At 41.0% G+C, this 13948-nt stretch overlaps 1 long non-coding RNA gene across 1 annotated transcript; it reads right to left on the bottom strand.

The window, feature by feature from the left end:
- Positions 1-659: 659 nt before the first annotated feature.
- LOC125701163 (uncharacterized) lies at positions 660-13215 on the bottom strand. Its single transcript, XR_007380163.1, has 3 exons — positions 13174-13215; positions 4981-5070; positions 660-2882 (listed from the first exon to the last, which is right to left on the bottom strand). It is a non-coding gene; the product is annotated as an uncharacterized LOC125701163 (long non-coding RNA).
- Between the last annotated feature and the right edge of the window lie 733 nt (positions 13216-13948).

Below are 13948 nucleotides of genomic sequence, written 5' to 3'. Positions count from 1 at the left end.
GGGGTGCAACAAGTCCTTCCTGAACTACAACCTTAAAAGCCTCATTGCCAACAACTGCAATTTATTGTAGGCATTCAAGTCAGATATTCTTCGGTCTTTAGAAAGCAAATTATTCTATCAATTATTAGATCTCCAAATCAGCTTGATCTGAGAGGGGTTTAGCATGACTTTGCAGTAATTGCTGGAGAGAATCACAGTACATTCAGCTAACAAAGTGAGTAACAATCTTCCTGTCCCAGACCTCCCTATGAAATTGAGGGAAACATGAATTTCATCCAATTTTGAATTAACTTCCTCCAGACAGGACATCTGTCTTTGGCATGGAACTCCTTAGAAACCTGGGCAGGGATTCATATTGCCTGCCTCCAAATAACTACAATGTGGACAACTGTGTTGGATCCTGCCATCCATGATTCATTTATGGTTGAGTCAATGGAGAGAAGCAGAGATTTCAGAATCATGATTAATGACCAATTTTAGTCAAGCACATCAAAATGAGACGAATTGTGCTTCAGAACTGTTGACTGCTCTCCATAGTCTGTAGGAGAGCCTACACAGCCAGCTCACATGAAGAAATGTATGTAGTTACAACATCAGAATCTACAGTAAAAGCCTGAACAAAGCGAATCTCATTATTTTTTTCCTAGATAACTTGCAAAATACAAAATCTGGGCATTTATATGAGCACAGAACATGCCCTACAGATTTAAAAAAAGAAAACAGATATCTGACTTTAAAAAAATATAAAGACATTTAGCAGCTAATTATCATATCCTTCTCACTAAAACAAATAAGGAAGCAGAGTTTGCTAGAAGCTTACTCAAGCACAAGCTGGTCTGAAATCACATCCAATTAGGCAGGAAGCATCAAGCAATGCTTTGTTCACCAGGTTATTTTCTACAGATTTTTTTGAGTGGTCTGTTACTTGCCCTAACACTTTACCTTGTAAATGTGGAAACATATGGCATGACCTTCAACTCCTAATAGCCTTCAAGAAGCTGAAGTTGGATTATTTGGGGTCACGGGTAACAACTCAGAAGTCATAGGTCAAATTCAAAACCATATTACACCTCTAGAAAACTCTTCTCAATAACTTATGGCGTGACCTCTAGCTCCGATTAGTCTGTGAGGGGCTTGTGTCCTCTTTTCATACATTCATGAATTCAGAATCTCCAAATCAAATATTAAGAACAGTTCTTTTGCTCTGCTTGTTATGGTAGAAGGCTATATATTTTAAAAACACTGCTTTTATATTAAATACTTCGTCAGTAAAGTTTATTTTAATCACATGCATGAGTTCCACCAATGCTGCTCAGCAAAGTACAATGAAAATATCATAAGAGATCAAATAGGTATATTTTCACCTTTTGGGGACAGATACACTTTAAAAAGTGGCATTGATATCCAATAGTCATCTTATTTCATGGCTCACTTAATTGTGTGCATGATTACTACAGATGCCTTTGTAGAGAATTGAAAATCCATGTTTTAATATTGTTTATTCAAATGCCTTGTTCATTCTCAGGGTAATGCTGCCCAGGCATGCAAGTCTTCATGACTGATAGGAACAGCAGACACCCTGACCAGCAGCACAGTGAAAATAAATATTTGGATACAAGTCAGGCAGGCATAAGGCACAAAAGGCCTGGAGATAGAATGGGGCCCAATTTGTGTTTCTTCATTTGCTTATGCTGAAGGGAGCTTCTCAGCAAACTAGAACTGTCTTTCCTGGCATAACCTCCTCAGATGAACAATGATGAAGATGCTTTCTTCTTATTGGATCAGTGCTTTTGGGAAAAAAATCTTACTTTTTCATTGTGTGCATCCCAAAGTAAAGATTGACCAATGACAACTGCATTTATATCTATGAAACAAAAACAAAAAAATGAACAAGTGATAAAATCAAGGTAGAAGGAACTTGAACAATGAGATTTAAAAAAAGAAAAAGATCTTTAAGTGGTCTATCACTGATACATAGGCAAATACACTCGAGCATGTCTCTGAAATATAAACATGCTTTCAAAGCAGTAAGTAAAATGTGATGCAATAGGCCGCAAAAATGCAAAAAAGTAGTTCTCAGGGCTGCACTTGGAGAGGAGACTTGGCTTCAAAGGAAATTTGTCTTTTGCATTCCAGGCTGGAGCTGAATTTCCTGCTCACGTTTTAGACGAATTGCTAAAGAAAGCTGAAATGCTTCTGTCCCCTAGGAGTTAACAGAAGTCCATAAGTTTGAGTATATCAGACTGGATTCATCACCTAATCAGTTAGCTGGAATGTTGTGTGCAGGATTGTCAAAGGGGTTTTTCTGTCACTTCTCTTTACTGCTTTGTAACCTTTCATATTACAGTCTTTAGCTTTTTAAATGCTAGAAAGACATTTTGTTTGGGAGACAGCAACCTGATAGTAAGAAAATGCAAGTTGTAGTGTCCTCTGCTAGCATGTTCCTTCTTTGCATAGAATCCTCTGCCCCTTGGCCTTGGTATTCAAAGACACAGTGTCAGCTGTTTTTAGGTTATGCTGATGAAACAAATCCACAGCTTTCTTGTTTTCGGAATAGGAGAAAGGGCAGGTTCCTTTTCTGGGCATGTTGTTTTTCCACCAAGCTCGGTTTTCTTCCCAGCAGAAGAGTGGCATTGGGAACATCAGTGCCTGACTGTTGTGCTGGCTGAGGACTGAACTCTATGCCTGCAGGTCAGCAGGACCTGAGCAATGGAACTGCCAATGTGTGTAGGGGTTGGTGCAGATAGACATTTTGAAAGAAGCAAGACTTGGAAAAGCCACTGCAGTCTTTTGCAGTAAATGCTCAGCCTACACAAAAGTGAAGACAGACGACGGCTTCTTATCGCAGTTTTCACATTCCAGCACTGAGGAACAGAACTCTGCTGGGAAAGAGAATGAAAAATTCAAATTCTGATTTTACATCAGACTGATGTAAAGTCACAGGTTAGCATTATGAAAAGGCAACGCCTGTGCCACGGTTACGCTAGGTAGCACCTTGTAACTGGAAGGGCTTATATGTCACGCTACATTGAAATACACAAACACTTTTCACCTCAGCTCAGTAAGTTCTTGGCATCAATCACAACTGCCTCCTTCTCCACCCGAAGTGGTTTACGCAAAACTGCCTATAATTCACTCTTTCTAAGGTTCACTAGCTCAATGAACCAAATCAAACCACCTCTGCAGCCTCCAGCAGCCTTACTGCTGATCTCTTCCCTGCTCACCAGGAGGAGGGAAGTAGAGAGCATGTCTAGTGCACCCTATCTGCAAGAACTGGTCCCATTCCTCATTTTGTATTTGAAATTTCAGGTTGACCCTCTTCCCATTGCTTTACCCAACAGCTTTCCTTCCACCAGGCTCAGAGCAGTGCCAGATGCTGCTGTGTTCCTTTATTTGCATAGCAATATTTCTGTTCTGCGTGTGTGTGTGCACAGAAGTTGGGCTCAGAAACCCCAGCATTATACTTCCTTACAGACTGTGTCTTCCAGCCCCTTGCTGAAGTGGCCAGGAATTCATCTACTGGAAATTCAAGTTATCAATTCTAACAGGCAGGAATCAGAAAGATCCAGAAGTTTCTCATCCAGAAGAGCTGAAAAGGAGAATGGAGGCAAGAGACTGTCCATAAAACATACCTGATATCTTCTAGCTGTGGACCAAGGATTTCTTAGAGCAATGCATCAAAGCAGAGTGTTGAGTTGGAATATGAGGAGGTACAAAGGAGCAAGAGGATATTCTTCTTTCTTTCCTTCCTTCCTGGCAGAGAAGCTGAGCTCAAATGCACTAATCAAGAAGCTATTTCAGAGGATGGGCCCCTTGCACATGAAGTTTGGTCTGCTGAGCATCTTGGTGAATGCTTCGCAGTGTGGGATGTACCATGCTGAGATCAACCTTCAGTGCTATTCTGGTCCAGATGGAAGCCCCCATCTGTTATCATCCTCAAGAATCTCGTGAGCAGAGTCCCTGGATGTTAAGCTACAGTTGATCAGATGTTACTTGCACTTCTTCAGTAGGTGGAAAACTAGAAACTTAGCAAGTGTGTGTGGTAAGCATCTTCCTGAGAATTGTATCATTGTCCAGGGAGTGGGAAGCCAAAAAAAAAAAAAAAAAAAAAAGCAAGGCAAAGGACAAACACATCAGTCTGTATTGCATCTAAAGATTTGACTTTGTTTGCAAGTGAAAACGAAGCCTATGTTATCTGCCCGCTCCCTTCATGATCATTTGCCGACAATGCAAAATCATCACTTAATTGAATATGGCTGGCAATTTCCATTAAAGAAAGAGTCCTGATTGGAACAGCAGAGTTTGATTCAGGTCAGGCTTGAGGTGTGAGGCTACCAAAATACTGAAGAGATTTAGAAGTGGATCATAACGAGAGCTTCTTGCAGCAAATAATTTAATCAATTAATTTGCTCTGTTTCTTTTTTCCCCTTGGTTGCAAAATGTTCAGAGGCTGATTGCAATTTCTCCAAATTTATTTCTTATTCAGATTTACTCAATGGTCTCTTTTACCATTTCAAAAATAAATAATATTGACTGATTACAAACAGATCTCTGAGAGGATATGCTACTTTGTATTCAAAATAAGGTCTGATTTAGTTAATAGCTTGGTCACATGGCTCACAAGGCATCATTTCTCCTTACAAGTGGACAGATACAAATCTTGCAAGTCAGGAGGAAAGTCTGAAGAATTTTTTCTGATTATAGGTACTGAGGGAGTTGACTCTGATACACATGGTAAGAGTTTTAAATTTGGAGCATCTTAGAGGAGCAGTTGGCCCTCCTGAGACCTGCTGGCTGGGTGCAGTGGTTGTATTTGATTTTCTTTCCTTGCCTATCTCAGACAGTGTCCTAAAGCAGGTGGCCAAGAAGTTCCTTTTATTTTTGTAAGGTCTGACTAGTCCTGAATCTGTAACAAATGCCGAGTGGAAACTGAGCACAATAAGACGGAACAGCAAGGGTACAGTGAGATCTTGGATTTACCTTTGTGCTGTCTGACCAGCTTGTTCTGAGCCACAGTGGAAAGGATTCTTCTTTGCTGGTACTAAAAGCCAAGAGCAAATTTTTTACTTCCTGGTGGAAAAAAAAAAGAAAAAATAGAAAAAAAGAATTGTAACCAAAAGAGAGACTAAGTGTCATAAAACATCATCTCTACTCAGAGGAATTTCACACCTCACCCATTCCCCCTGAGCAGTGCATCCAGTGCAGGAAACATGGGCACAAGCCGAGGTCACAGGAGGGACGTATTCCCCTTCTGCAGCACATGGAGATGTTCTGATGCTGGAAACCATTAGGAGCAGGTTAAATAACCATCTGACAGGAGACACTCACTGAGAGCAGCCAGCCTACAGTCCAGACAATCTCAAGAGTTGCTTTCCAGCCTTTTTTTTTTTTAGAGGAATGATTCTTTATGTAATAAAAATTGTCACAAGTTCTCCATGCTCAAAACCTAAAGGCAATTTATTCTTGGCTTCCATCTTCTGTAAGTCTCCTGAAGGGAGGATAATTAGCAAAGTGACTTCTGAAAGCAGCCACTTGAAGTTTATCCTTCCACACAAGTGACACTCAATTGCCTCAAATATTTGCATAGCACAAAGCAGAGAAAAAGTATGAGGACGGATCATGCAAATCAAACATATCCAAAAGAGTGCAGTGCAGTGTGGGTTGTTTGTTGCTGGTTTTTTTTTTTGTTTGTTTGTTTTAAACTTTTTTTTGCAGCAACACCAAGGTGTAAGGGGATGCGATTCTGTCTAATCTGAAAGACATGATGAGAATTAGGTGGAAATAGCAGGAAAAGCATAGAGGAGCAAGGCTGAGGGACTCTGGCTGAGCCATGTGGGACAGGGCACATCACCTGCCTGCACACAAGGAACTCTGGGGCTTTCTGATAAGTACAAGGCTATTTTTCTCCAACTTACATTAAATTATATACATAAACGTATAATACTTACAAATGTATCAACACAAAATGATAGAGTCATATGAAATAAAATCTCACAGACTCTGAATCCACAGCATTACTATGACAGAACTGAGATGACAGCTGCTGTAGAGATGTGTGTATGTATGGAGTTCTGAACAGAGGTCTTTATGGTAAGAAACATGTGCTTGTCCTCCCCCCCCCCCTTTTTTTTTCAGTTTTACTCTATTGTCAAATTCTATTTCTTCCACTACTTTCACCTTCCAAAGAAAGCAAACACGTCCCACTTCCAGCAAAACGCTTATTCAGTGCCTGTCTTCCTAGTGCTAATGTCTTTCTCAGATGGAAGATGTCGTGTCAGGCAGGAACCAAATGAAAAATAAACAATTAATGTGGAGGATTCATTGTTTTTTTACATGCCCTAATATTTTACTCTCCAAATTGGCAACACCATGGGAAACAAAACACTTGGTTGAACAGTAATGCATATCATGAATTTGGGGGAAGGATTTTGAAGCTGTAATTCAGGTAAGTGAGAGCTGAGAGGTGATTTTTTTTTTCTTCTTTTCCCTCTCAGTGTTTGTCTTTGTTTCTTTTTTTTTTTTTTTTCCTTTACCTTTTTTTTTTTTTTTTTTTTTTTTTTTTTTTTTTCCTCCAGGCAATGATTTCTCAGTACATATCATCAAGCACATATTAAGCAGAGTTTCTGGACTAAAGCTTTCCAGTCTGGACTCCTGGACTTAGTTACTGTTCCAAATGGTACTTTAAAATGTCTTAGCTGTATAAATACATGAGACCTCAATGTTTCCCTTGTCAACAAAATGAAAAACAAGTTAGATTTAAAATATTGTTATTAATATTTTTAGTATTTTCAATTATATGCTGGCCAGTGAGGGAAAAAAAAAAAAAAAAATCTATCACATAAAAAGGACTTGATATTTTTAACTATATTTTTTAATTATCTTCTTAATTAAATACCAACCTGGTATTAGTTGCAGGTACAAGAAAAGACTTCAGAAAATGACCACTTCCATTCATATCTAAGGGGTGGATGTACAGAAGAAAATGAAGTTCATCAAGGCAGAGGCTTGCACTAGGTCTCCCTCTCTAGTGTGGAAGGGCTAACTTCATACAAAGCACTGGAAGGACTATGTGCTGCAGGTTGCTCAGAGGAGCTGTTTTATTGTTCAAAGCAATTGAAATAAGCTTCACAGCAGCACAATCTGTAAGGGATCTATAAGGGTCACCATAGCATCCCACAAGCAGCACAATGTGGTTTTCTGTGCAGAGGTATGGAGCTGGAACTGCTCCATGCGAGTTCAGTAAGTACCCTTGAACCCAGTGGCTAGAGCTTTGTCTAGTCTGATTTTCAACTAACCATTAATTTACCTTTTTCCCCACTTCCAATGATTTCTTCCATCTGATTACATTTGCTTAATGAATCTTTTGTATATTAACTATCCTTTATTAAATGCAAATTTGCAGAGGATTAAACCATACAATAGATCCATGTTATATTGAATATCACAGTAAAATCTCAATAAGCATGAGTGTTTTCTTTTGCTTTAGGAATCAGTGGATGTTTAATCAGTGTGGGGCAATAACCCTTGCCTCTAGAGGTATCCCTCCAGTTGGTTGGTTTTTTTTAATATAATTTTTGTATGTTAAATGGGAACAGAGATGCCTTTGAATAATTTCAAAGTTGTCTACAAGCAGAAATGAATTGAAATACTGTTTGTCCATTTGATGCAAGACTTGATGCTTTAACCCTAGCATCCTCCTCATTTGGCCACTCAGATGGCTGCTCAAGAGGAGAGGCATAGGACTGCACAGAGGCCAAAATGCCTGGCTGAAGGCATACATACCCATGTCATTTCCTGACACATTAGACAATTCTTCCTGGCAATAACTAATAGATAATAGAAACTGCTTGCTAAAGGTTAGAACACCCAGAGAAACAAGGGCACTTCCTATGAGCACTAAACTGACTCCTGCACATAAAAAAATTCTTAAGAATCAGTGATGCCAGAATTTTCAAAGTTTCCACTCATTCTGCTTAACTTGGAGTCAGGTTTATTCAGGTCATCTGTCCATTCAGTCCTTGGTATCTGAAAGCCTGCTGGTGAAAACATCACACTCCAAAAGGGACTTCTGAGATCACTTCATGATGTCACACAGAATAGTGTTCTGCATAAGCTGAGTACCTCAGACACTCCTCTGAACACTCCTGTGTTTAATTCTGTCCCTGTCACTCCAAGAAAGTCTAGAGAATATGTTCACACATGTAGAGTTTCCAAGAAATGGAAGTGGGATTAAGGAACTCAAAAAAATTCCATGTAGCTGAAAGGAATATTTTCTGGGAAATTCTCACTTTTCCTATCTGTATGTGGCCTATGATATTATAGTCATCTTTGCATCTGATACCTTCCAGATTAAAATAATACATCTAATATGTTGTGTCGCTATGTGCTCTTCAATGTAGCCAGGTATGTGTGCATGTTTTGGAGGGAGAAGAGTAAGTCTTGCTTTCAAGGGCCAAAAAAAAATATATCTTTTTCACCATAAAATGAAATCATTAGCTTTATTAGCTCTACTACTATTATTAGAATAAATAATTATTATTAAAATAAATTAATAAGAGGCTTGATGGCTTGGGTAAGCAAGAGGGTTTTCTCGCATTCCCAGCCCTTCTTCCCCTCTCCCAGACATTCAGCACGCTGGCCTCACCTCTTCTTGTTACTGTCAGTGTGGGGCTGGGATCCTGCATCCTTCACGGCCGCACCAGACCATGGGGACAGCATAAAGCTGACTGGACACCACAATCCCTTCCCATCTCTTTCCCTAATAACCCCACAATTAGCAATAGGCTATGGCATGCAGAGCAGGGATATGGATTCTATCAGCATCCTCTCAAGATCAACCTCCCGGCTTCCTCAATGGGACTGTTCCACCAGATCATTTATTAGCAGAGCTGGGCAGGGGGTGAGGGGATGCTGCCATGGTGCTGAGCCAGGCCAGCTTCCCAACATGCCACTCTCTGTCTCCTGCTGAATGTTTTGTTTTGTTTGCTTCATTGGATTCTAGGGTAAAAATTCTTGGAGTCTTTAGTTACTGCCAAATGGAACCACCGCGTGACTCCGGAAATACCTGTCGCCTAATTAAATTGTCTAAAGAGGGATTTTTGGAAAGCACTCCTAATTCAGGAGCTTAATTTAGGCTGGGCCCATGCACCAGAGCTTTCTGTCTTATTATTAGTTGGAATTTTAATCATTACAGATCTCCCCCACCCCCGGCATTTTTTCCTCTCTCCCCATTTCCTAACAACCTGATTCTGGCACAATTCCCTTCCCCTTTAACCCTCCAGAGCTAAAAATAATATCCTTTTGGATCAAAAAAAAAAAAAAAAAAAAAAAGACAGAAAGAGAGAACACTGAACCAGAGGTGTTTAATTAGCAGGAGTGAACTAGAGATGGGTTCAGCAATCACTTTACAGCAGCCTCCCTAGAGACAGACCAAATGCATTGTGAGAAAAACCTGGCTGGTGTGTCCCAGGAGTAAGGTGGTATGTTATCAGTGCAGCTTAAGCCTGTAACACATGTAAGATGCAGCCTTCATATTCCTGGATTAAGAAAAAAAAAGCCTCTTGTGATGAAAGAACGCTACATGTAAGCAACCTTAAGGAAATGTTTCAGTCTGTTGGTACCCACGCTGATCACGTATGTTATTTGAAGCATCACCTCCAGATGCAAGACCTCTAGGAAGTGGATGGCTCTGAGACGATCAGGCACTGAGAGTCTGGTTTTAAATCACATTGAGACCCCTAGGTGGGAAGTAATAAGCATGATTAAACTTCATGTAACAACTGTGTGTGCATGTCCAGGGCCAAAGGTAATAGCTACTGATCTGGCATCTTCACACTGTCACCTTGGAGAATGGCACAGATGTTCCAGTGACAAACTGAGCACATCACAGGCTACATGAGTAGAAAGAGCTCGACTGTGTTCAGTGGAGTTGCACTGCGTTTGTAGTGAGGGAACTGTCACCAGGGACTGATTTTTGACATTCTTCTCTGCAAATGAGAAGGAGACCTCAGACCTTTCATTTTCCTTGCAAAAAGGATAGCTGTATTCAGGTCATACTAGGCTTACAGCAAAACAAAGAAAAGTCCTTGTGCTCATCAAACCTCTGAGATAATTAAAACACACAATCAACTCTCCAAGGCAGAGACAGGTACAAATATATACACAATAGATACTGTTATGCTTCCTTCACCCCGCTCCCGCACAGAACACACACTTCTACCTGCAGAAGAGGCTAAAAGGCCACCTGTCAGCTGACCTGGACTGAGGTGATCTGAATGCAGCAGGGATGTGGGCCTTGTGGAGCTGGACTTGCCCACATGCACCCATGTCAGGTTGCACAGAACCAGTGGAAGCATGAGCTGCACTGTTAAAGGTATTTTCAGTTGCAGCTCAAAACAGAAACACTTTTAACTTGGAAAACATGTATATGAATACATTTCTACACTCACACAAAACTGCAAACTTCTGACATATTTTAACTTTGAATTGCCTTTTTTTAAATTCAGCTGTATTTACTGGGCTGGCTTGCCTGCCAAGCACATTAAGTATAAATCATTTGTTGTTTCATTAGTGCTGAAATGACTTTCTAATTGACTTTCTAATTGTAGTTAAAAGCAACTTTAGCACAGGCACAAAGAATCTTTCCTAGAGGCCTCTCTGTGTCCCGTCTTCCATCTGTTGTCACTGGAGCTTAATGGAGATGCCTCCAGCAGAAGACTGGTATCAGATAGATCACTTTTTTGTAGGATGTTGCTTTATTTTGTATTTAGTTTGGTTTTACTTTTTTTCTTCCAAGTTGTGCTAATGACTTGCTGTTTCTGCATTCTGGGATATTTGTCTGATAAGTATCTAGCCAGGAGCTAAAACATCACCATTGTGACTCAAGAAATACACCAGGGCAGCATACTATGGACAACAGAAGTGCCAAAACATTCCTAATGCCTTCAAAATCCTGGAAATCATGTTTAAAATGTTTTTTCCTTTTTAGTAGTCATTCAAAGGCAGGTGTTTTTTTGTTTGTTTGTTTGTTTTTAAATGAAGTTTTAAGTGTCTGTGCATTTCCCCTGGCCTGATTCTTATTGCGTGCACTGCAGTGCAAGCCTCCTGAGACTTCAGCGAGGGCAGGCATACAGAAGGAGAAGTTCAGAATGCCCTTGAGCTGTCCAAGGGCCACCTGCTCCCTGTCCTCCAGCTGGAACTGGCCAGAGCTGGAGGCTCTCTTCACTGAGCACACAGGAAAAGGAAGCAGGAGGGAATGCTGTTCCCCTCATACTAAAGATAGAAGACGGAATTCATCTCTGCTTTTGGCAGAGGAACAGGAGTGGCATTTCCCCACCTACTTCCCCTTATGTTGGCCCTACCAGCACGGAAGGCAACATTCTACAAAACCACAGCGGAAGAATGCTTTCAGTGAGAACAAAGATGCTGTTAAAAATGCCAGAAGAAGCCAGTTTTGCCTGGGAAGCAATGCATGGGGTGACAGAGGCCATGCTCATGTCTTCTGGGACTGTTCCATCTGAGCTTCAGCAGGCAGCAATGGATCCTTTTAAAAACTCCATGGGTTCATGACTGCCTCAGAACAATCAGCATCCTAAGGATCTTTAATGCTCAGAAAAGGCCCTGCTCTCAGGTCACTGTTACTATTGTGAGATTGCAACTACAACAACAACATGTGGTTGATCTGGTTTGATTACAACATGCTTTCAGCTAGTACCAGCAAGGATTTACCATACATCCAGTTACAAATCCTAAATTGTTAATTCAGATATCTAAAGTTGGCAGTATTGGAGTAGAAACGCACCTCAGAAGCATCAGATATTTGACTTTGAGCTGTTTCCTCCTTACAGTTCCATTGCTTATTGCTATCCTGTCAGTGACAGGTATGGTAGATCTCAATAATGCTTTGCTCAGGTGCAGAACTGCCAGCAGCTCACTCCTGCTGGAGCAGTGCTTCCAGAAACAGGAAGCCAAATCCTGCGTGACTCTGGTAGGACTTCCCCTGATATGCTCTAGTCTGATCAGAGGATCAAAACCTGGCACAAAGTATTTGCTCCTCTCCTCAACTCAGTGACCTGCACAGCTAGCCATCAAGCAGTGTCCCCTGAAGCCTGCCACAGCTGCAAGTAATGAACAGCTTTGTGCCTAAGACAGTGGATGCTTTGCTTTTATTTGTCTTGCCAGCACCATCACAGCCCTGTACTTCTGCAAAACCTTCCACTGAGCTGTGCCAAGTGAAGCTGACCACACAGACAGCCTCTGAGGCAGCACGCAGCCAGGCAGAGGAGAAAGCAGTAGCAAGAGGGATGCCCAGGCTGTCACACAGCATGTCACAGCCAGGCACAAGGGAGAGCTACGGCCTGGCCACCTCCATGAAATCACCCAGCTGCTGAATCCAAAAACAGCACTAGCTGTTTTTGGCCTTGTGGTGACCGCTTGTCTTTGCCCTGGTAATTCCCATACTTTGGAATGCATGTGCCATAATAGCAAATAGCTGGTTTTTAGCCTAAGCATTGGTCTAAAAAAATAAGAATATAAAATACCAGGGGCACAAGTAACATAAGAGAGAGAGAAAAAAAAATAAGAAAAAAAATTTAAGCCTTTTCCCCCCCCTACACACACACCCCAGAAAAGCTTTTCCAGCTTCCAATAATTCCTCTTGCATTTTTCTTGTGTCTCCTGATGATTATTATCTGCTTTATGAGCCCACCTTGCACAGATTAAGTAGGTGTAATCAGAGTATTAACTCATCATATGCTGATAATTAGCATGAGATTCTGATAGCCTGTTCTTGTTTTAGTGCTCTGAGTTAACTGGTGACCTGTGTTACTGGGGTGGTTTGATACTATGGGCCCTATTGTGCATCACTCTTGTGAAAGTGAACATCAGCTGTACCCAAAAACAAGAGGGCTGGGTGAGAAGTTCACTTTCCACTCTGACAAGCAGAGCTGACAGCAGTTATTTCTGAGAGCTAACAGATAGACATTCAAAGGAATGAAAAGGTTATACACTGCTAGCCATGCCTTCTGCTGCTTACCGTGGTGACATAACAAACAGAAAACCAATGCAAAACTGTCTTTAACCGTGATAACAAATAAAATGATTCTTCCCTGGGAGAGGTGTAATGACAAAGGAACTAGCACAAATGGAAAGGTGTTACAAAGGAAAAGTACTCACCTGTCTCTGAAGATCTAGGCTCACAGGAAAAACTCCCCAGGTGCTGTCAGTGGTTCAGGCAGTGACTCAATAGTTACCGTACACTCTTCAAAAAGAAAAAATAATAATAAAAAAGTGCCTTTAAGATCCATTTTTTGTAAATCTCACATGTAAGCGGATTAGGGGGTGAAAGTAATCGTGCAGCTTATGTAAAGAGCCAGACTAGACCTGCTTAGAGGGCTTCTTAAGAAGCTTTGGCAAAGGTCAGCCCAGAGAGCATGACTTGCCCCTTGGCTTCCTAGCGCAGGACTCTGTGCTATCGTTGCTTTGGAGTGGCTGAGGCTGGCCTGGCATGTCCTCACTTTGGCACCTGTGCAATGCTTTTGAATATATTGGCAATTCATACCATGCCTGCTGGAGTGACTTTATTAGATATTTCCTGGAAGATTAAATTTGTATGAAAGCTCAAGTTCCAAGAGTCGGGAGAGCTTCAATTTCCTCTGCCATCCGCATTAAGTTGGAGTATTGTAAGAAAATTTCAGGTGCATTCATTTACTGATGATTTTGGCAAATCTTGACTACTTAAATCTGGATTCTCATTCTCTGTGGATCTCTGCACACCTACAGGTTTGCTTCCATGACTTCAACAGAGTACATAACACAGCAAAATCAGGAAAAAAAGGGAAAAAAAATCTCTCTCGTGATAGTGAGGTCAGCAGAAGCAGAACTGTCTTCTGTGATCTCATTGACATCTGTGGGCATTCAGGTAATCTCAGGGAATGATCTATGTTCACTT

Source organism: Lagopus muta, chromosome 16 (assembly GCF_023343835.1).
Source record: "Lagopus muta isolate bLagMut1 chromosome 16, bLagMut1 primary, whole genome shotgun sequence".
NCBI lineage: Eukaryota > Metazoa > Chordata > Aves > Galliformes > Phasianidae > Lagopus > Lagopus muta.
Note: the sequence above shows the minus strand (reverse complement) of the source record. Positions and strands in the feature narration are given on the sequence as shown.